The 16,390-nt window shown below is 41.5% G+C and overlaps 1 pseudogene; it reads right to left on the reverse strand.

Annotated features, from left to right (window-relative positions):
* Positions 1-246: 246 nt before the first annotated feature.
* On the reverse strand, positions 247-4,394 carry LOC137756319 (UPF0711 protein C18orf21 homolog pseudogene; annotated as a pseudogene).
* Between the last annotated feature and the right edge of the window lie 11,996 nt (positions 4,395-16,390).

Genomic DNA, 16,390 nt, shown 5'->3' on the forward strand with positions numbered 1-16,390 from the left:
AAGGAAAAATAATAAGAATAGCAGTAATACCTGCTTATGAATTTACTATTGACCAGCACTTTCACATATTTTTTTGATCTGGCAACCAACCCCTGAGGTGGGTAGGTTTCAGTTATTCATTCCAACGAGGTTTTTATTTCCCACAAATGCCGAGGATGCCAAGAAAAGTTTGTTCTTGGATTTGGTTTCCATGTATTCAGAAAATAAATAAAAGTCAAACAAGTCATTTTACTGACTAGCTTTAGTTCAGAAATAGCATGAGACATTTCTCAAAATCCATTCTTTACAGAGGAGACAAGAAATGTCTGAAATCCACTTTGGATTCTTTTGGAATTCTTTCTGACTAAGCAGCATTTTTAGTTAAGAGAAGTGTTTCTTTGTTTTGCTCACATCCTTTGAGGAGCAAATGGGTGTTGACTGTCCAGATGTAGGTGTTTTGAAAACCAGGCTGGGCTCTTGCCATTGCAACCAGACTTGCAGAACTCAGAGCTTTAGTCTCCTGTGTCTTCCTGCAAGGGTTAAATCTGAGGAGTGGTGGAATTGTTTCTCATCACCTATAGGAAGCTTCCACTTTTCCCATTATTTTACTGGTTACTGTTCTGTTGCATATTTTACAAGTAATCCACAAAATAGTTTTGGAGCCTTTGTACTTCATAAGTTTTGCTTCTTTAAAACTGAGTGCTTGCTTCTCAATTAATAAGTGTCTGTATTTTGGGGTGTTGGGTTAGCCTTGGGCTGGAGGCACATTCCACCTGTATCCAGCACCTGCAGCTGCAAGCAGTATGCACATGCTTCTTCGAAATTCTGTGAGGAACTGCAGGCCCAGAAGCAGCAGCAGGTGTGACCCAGGCAGGTATCTTGCAGTTTCAGCTGAAACCTGATGAGAGTCCCATCGTGGATTTTATTGTGAAGAAACACCAGCCAAACCCAAATGGAGTGACGTTGCACAAAATAAGTGGCCTAAACTCTTCTAAAACGTCAAGAGCAAGAAACTAAAGGAAAGGAGGTAGAACTGTTCTGTATTGAAGCAGTAAGTGCTCGGTATGAACCTGGGCTGGACCTTGAACTAGGAAAGATTAACTATAAAGGACATTATTCGGACAATTGATGAAATTGGATTATGGACTGCATATATGTGTGCGTATGTGTATGCTTATAATTATATGAGCCTGGAGAAGGATATACACTAAGTTGTTAACATTGGTTACTTGGGAAAGAGTGGGGGTTGGGGATGAAGGGGGAAAATACCACACTTTACTTATTTTTCTTTTAATTTTATTGGAGTAGAGTTGCTTTGCAATGTTGTGTTAGTTTCTGCTGTACAGCAAAGTGAATCAGTTTTACGTATACATATATCCCCTCTTTTTTTTTAGATTTCTTTCCCATTTAGGTCACCACTGAGCACTGAGTAGAGTTCCCTGTGCTATACAGTAGGTTCTCATTAGTTATCTATTTTATACACAGTAGTGTATATATGTCAATCCCAATCTCCCAGTTCATCCCACCTCTCCTTCCCCCCTTGGTATCCATAAGTTTATTCTCTACATCTGTGTCTCTTTTTCTGCTTTGCAAATAAGTTCATCTGTACCATTTTTCTAGATTCCACATATTTAATAATAATAATAATATACGATATTTGTTTTTCTCTTTCTGACTTACTTCACTCTGTATGACAGCCTCTAGCTCTATCCACGTCTCTGCAAATGGCACTATTTCGTTCTTTTTATGGCTGAGTAATATTCCATTGTATATATGTACCCCATCTTCTTTATCCATTCCTGATGGACATTTAGGTTGCTTCAAAATTAAATTATGTTTAAATTCTATTTCATTTTTACAAAATAAAAAAATATTTTTAAGGTACCATATTCAACATTTCTTCCCTTCTTTAGTGGACTCAATGAAGGAGGTTAACAACAGCATTCAGGAGCAGGAGGCACCACCATGAAGTGGTTGCGAGCCACGGACACTGTATAGCAAGCAACAGATGGCACAGAGCACTTAAGAACAGTTCAGACCGGGTTCAGAGCTCAGAGGCCCTACTTGCTCACCAGTTGTGTGACCTCAGACAAATTCTTCAGGCCCTCCGAGCCCACTCTTCTCTAAAATAGGCAAACAGTGCCTTCTAGAGTGTCCACGTGAGGAATAAATAGGTTATTGTATGTATCATGGCTGGCACAGGGAAAGCACTGGCCACATGGCAGTGTTTTGTTTTATGATGCTTACAAAGCTTCAGAGAATTTTAGAGGACAGATCAGGTGGAAAGTTAATCATTTACCTTCCAGGGAGAGTCTCTTAGGGTTCAGGACAGGAGCAATGCTTCAGACTCCTGTGACTTTGGACTCCAGCCACATTTCAGAAACCTGGAAATAAAGAGGTCCATTGTGTATTAGTCTTTCTCAGCCCAGAAATTAAAATAATAACCCCCTTGCCTCAGGGCAATGGGTACAACTGCAAAGTTAGTAGAAGAACTTCTGATTTAATCTCAGTATCACCGCTCCAGCTAGTGATACCCCACACCTCACCAAAAGCACCCAACGTTTTTTCACTTCCACAATCACTGTCTATGAATTGCAGCTTCTATCCAGTGCACATCACGGTCCCTTAAGTGTCATACCCTTATTCCGGCTAACTTACTCTCTCTTTCAGAGGAGGAAGAACCTCATGGTTGTCGAATCTTAACCCAGGAACTTCACCTGCCTCACTCTGATCTCCTTGAAACTTTTTTTCCAAGGCCCAGACACAGAAGTCTCTGCAGGCGGGTCATATCTTAAAACAGTGCCAGGATATTTTCAAGCTGGTTATGCAGTCACCACTTCCTGAGAGCTTATAGAAACCAATCTCCTTCCTGAAGTCAAGTCAGCACAACTAGCTAAACTTACAGGCTTGACTCGAGCCAGTCAGCTAGCAAGGGATAAAAGGGCTAACATAGACATGGCAGCAGATAAGCCTTTGGGGTGTTCCATGATTTTTGTCATGCTATGGAAACAACACTTTTAACTTTCATGTCAGATGCCTTGCTCCTTCCCAAGAATTTAAATGTGATTAATCTGGAAGTTCATACTAGGGAACAAACCCATGAGGCAAAAGGAAATGTTTTGGCTGACCACTATGCTAAAGAGGCTGCCCTCACTCAAGTTTGATTGGTTCAACAAGTTAAAGACAATCTGGCTAACTCTGGATCATTTCTTTGAAACCTTGCGCAAACTTCATTCACAAGCCCCAGACTCTGTAAAAATACATTGGGAGAAATCTGGATATGACTCCCAATTAGGTGGATTATGGAGCCACCTAGCTGGCTGCTTGGTCTCTCTAAACACTCTAAAATGGAGCTTGGTGAAAAAATTTGCACACCATGACCTACCACAGTGAACCAACTTGAAAATCATTCTGGGATATCATAGGGAAATTTTTAATCGGTTGGCAGAAGGATGTCCCCAGTACCTGTTGCACCTGCTTGCCACTCTAAATTCCGGCTTCTGTGAAAGGACTAAAATCAGAGATTTAAGAGGATGTAAGTAGTCTTACCTTTGATGGTTTCTCTGTTGCAAGTGGGAACCACGTCTTGTGTATATCCATGTATTCAGTCATTTACTCAACAAATACTTGCTGAGCACCTAATGTTTGTGTCTCATCCTGTTCTGGGAAGTAGAGATAGAGTGGTGAGCGAGAGAGAACAAGTTCCTGCTCTCAGAAATTTACATTCTGTTAGGGAGAGAAAATAAAACATAAACACAAGACACACTTTCAGACAACTGGGCAAAGGGATGGAAAGTGACTAGTTATCTCACTACACTTAGGGGGTTGAGGGACATGTGGCACTTGAACTCAGTGCTAAATGACAAGAAGGAGACAGCCATATGAAAATCTGAAGTAAGAATCAATTTCCAGGTATCTGAGAAAGGAGTGAGTTTGGTGTGTTTTACAAACAAAACAAAATCCCATGTGGTGATTCTGTAGTGAACAAAGGGGAGAGTGGTTGGAGATGAGGTCCAAGAAATAGTCAGGGATCTGATGACTCACAGTTTGTAGGCCAAGGAGGGTGGATTGAATTTTATTCTTAGAGTAAAGAGAAGCCATTGTAGGATTTTATGCCAGCAAGTGATAGGAGCCAATCTAGGCTTTGGGACGGTCACACTGTCTGCTTTGTGGAGAGCAGATTGTTACTGGCCATAGCAGATATTGCCACTTGCCCACACCAACAGTCGTTATCCCCTCCCTCAATTTTTGCCAGCCACTTTGCTGTCTGGAACAAAATATTACATTCAAAAGTGTTGGAAGTGATTCCTGGGAATGCAGCTTAAGCAGAATTTACTCAGCTAAGAAGAGCTCCTATTTTTGCCTTTTGCATTACAATTTTCTTCAGGCACACAACTCTGGCTGGAATTTGGCATGACGGCTGGAATTCTAGTGGCCACTCTGGATCATGATGGGACCCTGGATCTTGAATCCATGTGCACAGGTGGTGGAAGAGAAAGGTCGTTACCTGGGTCCCACATGACTTTATGGAGCCTTCATACCTGCCCTGGACTGGCAATCTCCTGGACTGGTAAATCTTCTTTCTAGTGAGAGAGAAAGAAAAAAACAACTTTTAATTTGCTTTAGCCATTATTGTGCACAACCAAAGCTACTCAACTGATATAAGAGTGGAATCAAGGAGTCCAGCCTAGGAAGCTATTATAGTAATCCAGGCAAGAGAAGAAGGTACCTTTGGGTGAGAGTGATAGCCTTGGATTTGGGGAAGAGTGATCTAATGCTAGATATAATCTGAAGGTAGAGTCAATAGGATAATGTCAAAGATTGGATGTATGGTGAATGATGGTAGCATTTACTGAGACAGGGGAGACTTAGAGAGCTGTAAACTGTGTGGAAAATCAAGAGTTCTATTTTGAACTTGCCAATTGCCTGGTGTCTTGTCCATGGGGAGATGCTGGGGAGACACTTAGATATGGTAGAGGTAGAGTGAGAGGTAAAGATTTGGTAGTTATGAGGATAGTATTTTTTTTTAATCTGTAAACACTTATTTTGTATCTCTTAAAGATAAGGACTAAATTCTACCTCCCAAATATCAAACCCATCCACCTCCCTCCAAATCCCATTATCACCATTCTAGTTTCAGACCATCGTTGTCTTGTGCCCAAATTACTTACATGGCATTCTAGCTTGCCTTTCTTCCTTTGGGCTTGTTTCCTCTCCAATCTATTCTCTACACTGGAGTATTCCAACTTTTTTTTTTCTCTTCAACAGTATTATTGAAGTTTTTAAAATATGCACCCTAATATGTGCATATTTACTGACCACATATATTTAGTAATGCATTCTAATATGCATGGACATAATGCAGCTGTTGATTGCTTCCTGTCGTCCTCTCACCCCCTCCCCCTTTTATCATTTGGGGGAGTGGAGTGCGTGGAGAGAGCGAAGCAGGAAGCTGAGAGGCTGAGGTGGGTGGGTTCCTATGTCCTTGGGACCTTGGTTTCCTAAGCCCAGCATCTCAGATCAAGTCGACAACAGGGCACCAACCCATGTCCTGGAAGTTTCAGCCAGCCTGTGTATAGAATTGTCCCCAATGATGATTAAACTAGAGTGGGAAATGACCACCAGGTGGAACCACAACCCAAATGAGACCAAGATGGACTTGGTTCTCCATCAGATGCCCAAACCCCTGGCTGCCTAGCTCTGTCAAGTTCCATTGTAATGCACTGGAGTGTTTTTTGGCTGCGTTGGGTCTTCTTTGCTGTGTGCGGGCTTCCTCTAGTTGTGGCGAGTGGGGGGCTACTCTTGGTTGAGATGTGCAGGCTTCTCCTTGCAGTGGCTTCTCTTGTTATGGAACACGGGCTCTAGGCATGGGGGCTTCAGTAGTTGTGGTGCACGGGGTTAGTTGCTCCACAGCATGTGGGATCTTCCCAGACCAGGGCTCGAACCTGTGTCTCCTGCATCAGCAGGCGGACTCTTAACCACTGCACCACCAGGGAAGTCCCTGGATTTTTTTTTTAAACTCCATTTGGTCAGAATTTGACTGTGTACAATAAAATAGAAACCTTAAAGAAATGAGATTTAAAAATATAAACAATTTTACAAGTTCCTTTCTACAACTGAATGGACTTCAACATACACCTTCTTGGTACACACACACACACACACACACACACACACACAATTGCATTGTAAATAATGTTTAATAACTTTCATTTTAAATATTTTTTATTTATTTATTTGGCTGCAAGAGATATTAGTTGCAGTACCTCGGATCTTCGTTGAGGCATGCGGGATCTTTCATTGTGGCACGGGCTTCTCTCTAGTGGTGGCGTGTGGGTTTTTCTCTCTGTAGTTGTGGCCGTGGGATCCAGGGTGCATGGGCTCTGTAGTTCGTGGCACGCAGTCTCTCTCGTTGAGGCACACGAGCTCGGTAGTTGTGGCATGCAGGCTTAGTTGTCCCGTGGCATGTGGGATCTTAGTTTCCCGACCAGGGATTGAACCCGCATCCCCTGCATTGGAAGGCGGATTCTTTACCACTGAAACAGCAGGGAAGTCACTCGTTTTTAATAATTTTAAAAGTTATTTATTTTTATTATTTAATAATTTCCATTTTTAATAGTTTTCTTTAACATCTTCATTGGAGCATAATTGCTTTACAATGTTGTGTTAGTTTCTGCTGTATAACAAAGAGAATCAGCTATATGTATACATATATCCCCATATCCCCTCCTTCCTGCGTCTCCTTCCCACCCTCCCTATCCCACCCTTCTAGGTAGTCAGAAAGCACCGAGCTGATCTCCCTGTGCTATGTGGCTGCTTCCCACTCACTATTTATTTTACATTTGGTAGTGTATGTATGTCAATGCCACTCTCTCACTTCGTTCCAGCTTACACTTCCCCCTCCCTCTGTCCTGAAGTCCATTCTCTACATCTGTATCTTTATTCCTGCCCTGCCCCTAGGTTCTTCAGAACCTTTTTTTTTAGAGTCCATATATAAGTGTTAGCATACGGTATTTGTTTTTCTCTTTCTGACTTACTTCACTCTGTATGACAGACTCTATGTCCATCCACCTCAGTACAAATAACTCAATTTCGTTTTTTTTTTTTATGGCTGAGTAAAATTCCATTGTATATATGTGCCACGTCTTCTTTATCCATTCATCTGTCGATGGACATTGAGGTTGCTTCCATGTCCTGGCTATTGTAAATAAAGCTGTAATGAATATTGTGGTACATGAGTCCTTTTTGAATTATGGTCTTTTCAGGGTATATGCACAGTTGTGGGATTGCTGGTGGTATGGTTGTTCTATTTTTAGTTTTTTGAGGAACCTCCATACTGTTCTCCGTAGTGGCTGTATCAATTTACATTCCTACCAACAGTGCAAGAGGGTTCCCATTTCTCCACACACTCTCCAGCTTTTATTGCTTGTAGATTTTTGGATGATGGCCATTCTGACTTGTGTGAGGTGATACCCCATTGTAGTTTTAATTTACATTTCTCTGATGATTAGTGATTCTGAGCATCCTTTCATGTGTTTGTTGGCAATCTGTATATCTTCTGTGGAGACATGTCTGTTCAGGTCTTCTGCCCATTTTTGGATTGGCTTGTTTGTTTTTTTTGATATTAAGCTGCATGGTCTGCTTGTATATTTTGGAGATTAATCCTCTGTGAGTTGCTTCATTTGAAAATATTTTCTCCCATTCTGAGGGTTGTCTTTTCATCTTGTTTATGGTTTCCTTTGTTGTGCAAAAGATTTTAAGTGTCATTATGTCACATTTTTTAAATTTCCATTTCTCTAGGAGGTGGGTCAAAATGGATCTTGCTGCGATTTATGTCATGGATTGTTCTGCCTATGTTTTCCTCTAAGAGTTTCATAGTGTCTGGCCTTACGTTTAGTTGTTTAATCCATTTTGCGTTTATTTTTGTGTACAGTGTTAAGGAGTGTTCTAATTTCATTCTTTTACAGGTAGCTGTCCTGGTTTCCCAGCACTAGTTATTGAAGAGGCTGTCTTTTCCCCACTGTATATTTTTGCCTCTTTCATCAAAGATAAGATGACGGTATTGTGTGGGTTTATCTCTGGGCTTTCTATTCTGTTCCATTGCTCTATATTTCTGTTTTTGTACCATACCGTCTTGATTACTGTAGCTTTGTAGTATAGTCTGAAGTCAGGGAGCCTGAATCCTCCAGCTCCGTTTTTCTTTCTCAAAATTGCTTTGGCTATTCGGGGTCTTTTGTGTTTTCATACAAATTTTGAAATTTTTTGTTTTAGTTCTGTGAAAAGCGCAATTTGTAGCTTGATAGGGATTGCATTGAGTCTGTAGATTGCTTCGGGTAGTATATTCATTTTCACAATGTTGATTCTTCTGACCCAATAACATGGTATATCTCTCCATGTGTGTGTATCATCGTTAATTTCTTTCATCAGCATCTTATGGTTTTCTGCATACAGGTCTTTTGTCTCCTTAGGTAGGTTTGTTCCTAGGAATTTTCTTCTTTTTGTTGCAATGGTAAATGGGAGTGTTTCATTACTTTCTCTTTCAGATTCTTCCTCATTAGTGTATAGGAATGCAAGTGATTTCTGTGTCTTAATTTTGTATCCTGCTACTTTACCAAATTCATTGATTAGCTCTAGTAGTTTTCTGGTAGCATCTTTAGGATTCTCTATGTATAGTATCATGTCATCTGCACACAGTGACAGTTTTACTTCTTTTCTGATTTGGATTCCTTTTATTTCTTTTCCTTGTCTGATTGCTGTGGCTAAAACTTCCAAAACTATGTTGAATAATAGTGGTTAGAATGAGCAACCTTGTCTTGTTCCTGGTCTTAGTGGTAATGGTTTCAGTTTTTCGCCATGGAGAATGATGTTGGCTGTGGATTTGTCATATATGGCATTTATTATGTTGAGGTAAGTTCCCTCTATGCCTACTTTCTGGACGGTTTTTATCATCAATGTGTGTTGAATTTTGTCAACAGGTTTTTCTGCTTCTATTGAGATTATCATATGGTTTTTATCCTTCAGTTTGTTAATATGGTGTATCACATTGATCGCTTTGTGTATATTGAAGCATCCTTGCATTCCTGGGATAAACACCACTTGATCATGGTGCATGATCTTTTTAACGTGCTGTTGGATTCTTTTTGCTAGTATTTAGTTGAGGATTTTTGCATCTATGTTCATCCGTGATATTGGCCTGTAGTTTTCTTTTTTTGTGATATCTTTGTCTGGTTTTGGTATCAGGGTGATGTTGGCCTCATAGAATGAGTTTGGGAGTGTTCCTCCTTATGCTATATTTTGTGAGAATTTGAGAAGGATAGGTGTTAGCTCTTCTCTAAATGTTTGATAGAATTTGCCTGTGAAGCTACCTGGTCCTGGGATTTTGTTTGTTTGAAGATTTTGAATCAAAGTTTCAATTTCAGTGTTTGTGATTGGTCTGTTATATTTTCTACTTCTTTTTGTTTCAGTCTCCGGAGGTTGTGGTTTTCTAAGAATTTTTCCATTTATTCCAGGTTGTCCATTTTTTTGGCGTATAGTTGCTTTTACTAATCTCTCATGATCCTCTGTATTTCTGCTGTGTCGGTTGCTACGTCTCCTAATACTGTTGATTTGAGTCTTCTTCCATTTTTTCTCGATAAGTCTGGCTAATGGGTAATCAATTTTGTTTATCTTCTCAAAGAAGCAGCTTTTGTTTTATTGATATATGCTATCGTTTCCTTCATTTCTTTTTCATTTATATTGGATCGGATTTTTATGATGTCTTCCCTTCTGCTAACTTTGGCTTTTGTTTTGTTCTTCTTTCTCTAGTTGCTTTACGTGCAAGGTTAGGTTGTTTATTTGAGATTTTTCTTGTTTCTTGAGGTAGGAGTGTATTGCTATAAACTTCCCGCTTAGAACTGCTTTTGCTGCATCCAACAGGTTTGGGGTCATCATGTTTTCATTGTCATTTGTTTCTAGGTAATTTTTGATTTCACCTCTGATTTATTCAGTGATCTCTTGGCTATTTAGTAGTGTATTGTTTAGCCTCCATGTGTTTGTATTTTTTACACTTTTTTTTCCCTGTAATTGATATCTAGTCTCATAGCGTTGTGGTCACAAATGACACTTGATATGATTTCAATTTTCTTAAATTTACCAAGGCTTGATTTGTGACCCAAGATACGATGTATCCTGGAGAATGTTTCATGAGCACTTGAGAAGAAAGTGTATTGTGTTGTTTTTGGATGGAATGTCCTATAAATATCAATTATGCCCATCTTGTTTAATGTGTCATTTAAAGCTCGTCTTTCCTTATTTATTTTCCTTTTGGATGATCTGTCCATTGGAGAAGGTGGGTTGTTAAATTCCCCTACTCTTATTGTGTTACTGTCAATTTCCCCTTTAGTGGGTGTTAACATGTGCCTTATGTATTGAGGTGCTCCAATGTGGGTGCATAAATATTTACAATTGTTATATCTTCTTCTTGGATTGATCTCTTGATCATTATGTCACGTCCTTCTTTGTCTCTTGTAATAGTCTTTATTTTAAAGTCTATTTTGTCTGATATGAGAATTGCTATTCCAACTTTCTTTTGTTTTCCTTTTGCATGGAATATCTTTTTCCATCCCCTCACTTTCAGTCTGTATTTGTGTCCCTAGGTCTGAAGTGGGTCTCTTGTAGACAGCATACATATGGGTCTTGTTTTTCTATCCATTCATCCAGTCTATGTCTTTTGGTTGGAGCATTTAATCCATTCACATTTAAGGCAATTATTGATATGTATGTTCCCATTACCATTTTTAAAAATGTTTTGGTTTTGTTTTTGTAAGTCTTCTCCTTCTCTTTGTTTCCTGTCTAGAGATGTTCCTTTAGTATTTGTTGTAAGGCTGGTTTTGTTGATCCTGAATTCTTTTAGCTTTTGCTTGTCTGTAAAGGTTTTATTTTCTCCATCGCATCTGAATGAGATCCTTGCTGGGTAGATTATCTTTGTTGTAGGTTTTTCCTCTTCATCACTTTAAATGTGTCCTGCTTCTCCCTTCTGGCCTGCAGAGTTTTGGTGAAAGATCACCTGTTAACCTTATGGGGATTCCCTTGTATGTTATTTGTTGCTTTTCCCTTGCTGCTTTTAATTTTGCTTCTTTGTATTTAATTTTTGATAGTCGGATTAATATGTGTCTTGACGTTTTTCTCCTTAGATTTATCTTGTATCGGACTCTCTGCGCTTCCTGGAGTTCCATGACTATTTCCTTTCCCATATCAGGGTTGGTTTCAAGCATAATCTCTTCAAATATTTTCATAGTAACTTTCTTTTTCTCTTCTTCTTTTGGGACCCCTATAATTCGTGTGTTGGTGCATTTAATATTGTCCCAGAGGTCTCTTAGACTGTCCTCAATTCTTTTCATTCTTTTTTTTTTATTCTGTTCTGCAGTAGTTATTTCCACTTTTTTATCTTCCAGGTCACTTACCCGTTCTTCTGCCTCAGTTATTCTGCTATTGAATCCTTCTAGAGAATTTCTTATTTCATTTATTGTGTCATTCATCGTTTGTTTGCTCTTTAGTTCTTCTAGGTCCTTGTTAAATGTTACTTGTAATTTCTCCATCCTATTTCCAAGATTTTTGATCATCTTTACTATCATTACTTTGAATTCTTTTTTCAGGTATACTGCCTATTTCCTCTTCATTTGTTAGTTCTGGTGGGATTTTACTTTGCTCCTTCATCTGTTGTATTTTTCTCTGTCTTATCATTTTGCTTAACTTACTGTGTTTGGGGTCTCCATTTCGCAGGCTGCAGGTTCGTAGTTCCCGTTGTATTTGGTGTCTGCCCCTAGTGGCTAAGGTTGGTTCAGTGTGTTTTGTAGGCTTCCTGGTGGAGGGGACTCGTGCCTGTGTTCTGGTGGATGAGGCTGGATCTTGTCTTTCTGTTGGGCAGGACTGCATCCGGTGCTGTGTTTTGGGGTGTATGTGAACTTAGTATGATTTTAGGCAGCCTCTCTGCTAATGTGTGGAATTGTGTTACTGTCTTGCTAGTTGTTTGACATGGGGTGCCCAGCACTGGGGCTTGCTGGCTATTGAGTGGAGGTGAGTCTTATTGTTGAGACAGAGGTCTCTGGGAGAGCTCTCGGCAATGGACATTACATGGGGCTGGGAGGTCTCTTGGTCCAATGTTGTGAACTCAGCTCTCCCACCTCAGAGACTCAGGCCTGACACCTCGCTGGAGCACTAAAACCCTGTCAGCCACGCGGCTCAGAAGAAAAGGGAGAAAAGCAGAAAGAAGGAAAAATAAAATAAAAACTCATTAAAATAAAAATATGTATTAAAATTTAAAAAAATTTTAAAGTAATTAAAAAAGGAGAGCAACCGAAGCAATAAACAAATCCACCAATGAAAACAAGTGCTAAAACCTATACTAAGATAAACATAAAAATCAGAAACTAGTCAGTCACATACAGCAAGCCCCAAGTCTACAGTTGCTCCCAAAGTACACCGCCTCAATTTTGGGATGATTCATTGTCTATTCAGGTATTCTACAGATGCAGTGTACATCAAGTTGATTATGGAGGTTTAATCCACTGCTCCTGAGGCTGCACAGAGAAATTTCCCTTTCTCTTCTTTGTTCGCACAGCTCCTGGGGGTCCGCTTTGGATTTGGCCCCACCTCTGCATGTAGGTCGCCTGAGGGCTTCCATTCTTCGTCCCCACAGGTGGGGGTTAAAGGAGCGGCACATTAGGTGGCTCTGGCTCACTCAGGCCATGGGGTGGGAGGGGTAAGGAATGTAGGGCAAGCCTGCGGCGGCAGAGGCCAGCGTGACATTGCAACAGCCTGAGGCATGCCATGTGTTCTCCAGGGGAAATTGTCCCTGGATCACGGGACCCTGGCAGTGGTAGGCTGCACAGGCTCCCAGGAGGGGTGGTGTGCATAGTGACCTGTGCTTGCACAAAGGATTCTTGTTGGCTGCAACAGCACCCTTAGCATTTCATGCCCATCTCTGGCGTCCGCGCTGATAGCCGTGGCTTGCGCCGGTCCCTGAAGCTCGTTTAGTTGGTTTTCTGAATCTCCTCTCCTCCCACATGCCAAAGCAATGGTCTCTTGACTCTTAGGCAGGTCCAGACTTTTGCCTGGACTCCCTCCTGGTTAGCTGTGGCACACTAGCCCCCTACAGGCTGTGTTCACACAGCCTACACCTGTCCTCTCCCTGGGATCTGAACTCTGAAGCCCGAGCCTCAACTCTCAGCCCACGCCCCTCCCAGCGGGGGAGCAGACAAGCCTCTCAGGCTGGTGAGTGCTGGCCAACAGCAATCCTCAGTGTGTGAATCTCTCTGCTTTTCCCTCTGCAGCTCACTGCTGTCCTCTCCTCCTTGGTTCCATAGCTTCCCCCTGACCACCCCCCGTCTCTGTCAGTGAAGGGGCTCCCTAGTGTGTAGAAACTTTTCCTCCTCACAGCTCGCTTCCAGGGGTGCAGGTCCCATCCTTCTTATTCTTTGTCTGTGTTTTTTCTTTTTTCTTTTGCCCTACCTAGGTGCATGGTGACTTTCTTGCCTTTTGGGAAGTCTGCCGTCTTCTGCCAGCATTCAGTAGTTGTTCTGTAGGAGTTGTTCCACATGTAGATGTATTCTTGAAGTTTTTGTGGGGAGGAAGGTGATCTTCACGTCTGACTCCTCTGCCATATTGAAGGTCCTCCCTGAGGATAGTACTTAAACCATGGGAGGGACAGGACAGGTTGGTATCACCTAGAAAGTGTATAGGTAGAGAAGAAGGCTGGATATATTCCTGGGGCACCCTCACATTTAGATGTCCAGTGTGGGAGAAGGGACCAACAAAGCGGACTGAGGAAAAAGGGCCAAGCAAATGGGCAGAGATGGCAGCAGAGGCAGGCTGACAGGAGCAACGTTGTAGGTGGAAGCAAGCAGATGGGGGCAAAGACACAGACAGAAATGGACAAGGCAGAGATAGAGACAGAAACAGAGACAAGGGAGACAGACACAGACAGGGACAGAAAATGGCAGAGAATGAGAGTCAGAAGGAGACAGACAGAGAGACATCAAATGAGAGAGACATCCAATGAGAGGCAGGCAGGCAGATAGACAGTACCACACTCAAGCGTGCACACAAAGACAACACACGCCCCCCCCCCACACACACACAGGCAGCCTTCAAGAGACAGAGGCAGACAGAGACAGAAACAGAAATAGAAGCAGAGGCAGACAGACAGACAGTCAGAGACTGCCAGATAGGGAGTCAGAGACAGAAGCAGGCAGTAAAAGAGTCAGACCAAGACAAACAAGATGTAAGAGAGACAGATGGAGACACACAGCGAGAGAGAAATCTAATATCCCTCCACCACCAGACTCGCTTCCTATGAATTTAAGCTGCTATCTCCAGCACACTTTGTAGTCCACAGGTGTCATACTCCTATTCTGGCTACCTTACTCTCTCTTTCAGAGGAGGGATTACCTTATTTTTATGGGCTGAATTACGTCACCCCCCAAAATTCATGGGTTGAAGTTCTAATCCGCAGTATCTCAGAATGTGACCATAACTCGAGTCTTGGCAGAATTAATTAATTAAAAATGAGGTCATTAGGGTAGGCCTTAACCTGGGACAAACTGTGTCCTTATAAGAAGAGGAAATTGGGAGATAGACATGTACGGAGGGAAGATGATGCAAAGGCACAGAGAGAAGACAGACATCCAAAATCCAAAGAGAGACACCTGGAACAAATTCTTCCCTCATGGCCCTTAGAAGGAAACGACCCTGGTGACACCTTGATCTCAGGCTTCTAGCCTCCAGAACTGTGAGAAAATAATTTTCTCTTGTTTAAGCCATCCAGTCTGTGGCACTTTGTTATGGCAGCCCTAGCTAACTCGTACACTCATGATTGTCCAACCTTAACACAAGATCATTCCCTGGCTCACTCTGATTTCCCTGAAACTCTTTTACACGGTTCAGACATAGAAGTCTCTGTAGGCGGGTCAAGCCTTAAGACAGGATGAGGATATTTTCCAGCTGGCCATGCAGTCATCACCTCTCAAGGACTTATAGGATCCAATCTCTTTCCTGAAGTGAAGTCAGCACAACTAGCCAAACCTACAGACTTGACTCAAGTCTGTCAGCTCACAAGGCATATTGCATGCTGTGTTAACATAGATACAGCAGCAGACAGACCTTTGGAGTGGTTCATGATTCCAGTATGCTGTGGAAAATATTGGGGTTTCTTTCCTAGCTGTTGCTGGTACTCCCATTAAGCATGGTAAGCAAGCACAAGCTTTACTAGATGCCTTGCTCCTTCCTAAGGAATGGCATGTATTTAACCTGGAAGCTCATACTAAGGAACAAACCCATGAGGCCAAAGAACATTTTGGCTGACCACTATTCTAAAGAGGCTGCTCTCACCCAAGCCCAATAGGTTCAGCAAATTTAAACACAATCTTGTTAGTCTAGGTCACTTTCATGAAACTTTGAGCAAGCTTCAATCACAAACACAAGTTCTTCTTTTAAAAAAATTCATATATTGGGAGAAACTTGGTTTTACCCTCCAGTCAGGTGGGTTATAGAGTCACCAAGACAGCCTTTTGGTCTCTCCAAGACCCTCTGAAGTGGAGATTGGGAAAGCAAAACAAAACAAAAACAAAAACGTGCACACCATGACCCATGAAGTAAACTGACTCGAAAATTATTCTGGGGCAACGTAGGCGGGAAATTTTTAATTGGATAGAATAGGATATCCCCAGTGCATACTGAACCTGCAAGACTCATTAACCTGGAAAATCTGTGAAGATGGCACATGGACAGGCGCCACAGCCTCAAGACTTTTTGAATATTTGCAAATAGAATTTACACAGCTCCCCACAATTATCTGTCCTTCCTCTGGATAGCTAGAAGCTTCCACTTGCCTAAAGGTAATAGCTCTTACCTTGGCTAGAAAATCCATTACATTTGTGTTTTTCTTACTTGGGGAATACTTATCTTTCTAGTGACAGAGGTACTCATTTTACTGAGACCATAATTAAGGAATTTGTAAGGTCTTGCCCATTGGCCAAAAGCTACGCCATCCTTACCATCCTTAATACTCGGGGGGGGGGAGGGGAAGAATATATGTATACACACACATATATATATACATTCGATGGTACTACTTTAAAATACCATGGGTACTACCAATGGTCCCACTTTAAAATTAAAACTTCCTAAACTCTCTAAAGACTTACAACCACCAGAGCCTAAGGTATTCCTGTTGGTATCAGTGGACTTCCAGTCATCTCCCTCTGCCAATCATAGATTCTCACCTTACGAATTTGTCACAGGCAGACAAAATGAGATTGGACATAATGTCCTCTGTCTTAGACTCCACTTTGTTGCAAGCAGATACGGCCACATTTCATAAGGGACTAATGCAGTATGCTCAGACTCATTCCCAATAGGTATAAGCCACTCTTCT

Source organism: Eschrichtius robustus, chromosome X (genome assembly GCF_028021215.1).
Source record: "Eschrichtius robustus isolate mEscRob2 chromosome X, mEscRob2.pri, whole genome shotgun sequence".
NCBI classification, from domain to species: Eukaryota; Metazoa; Chordata; class Mammalia; order Artiodactyla; family Eschrichtiidae; genus Eschrichtius; species Eschrichtius robustus.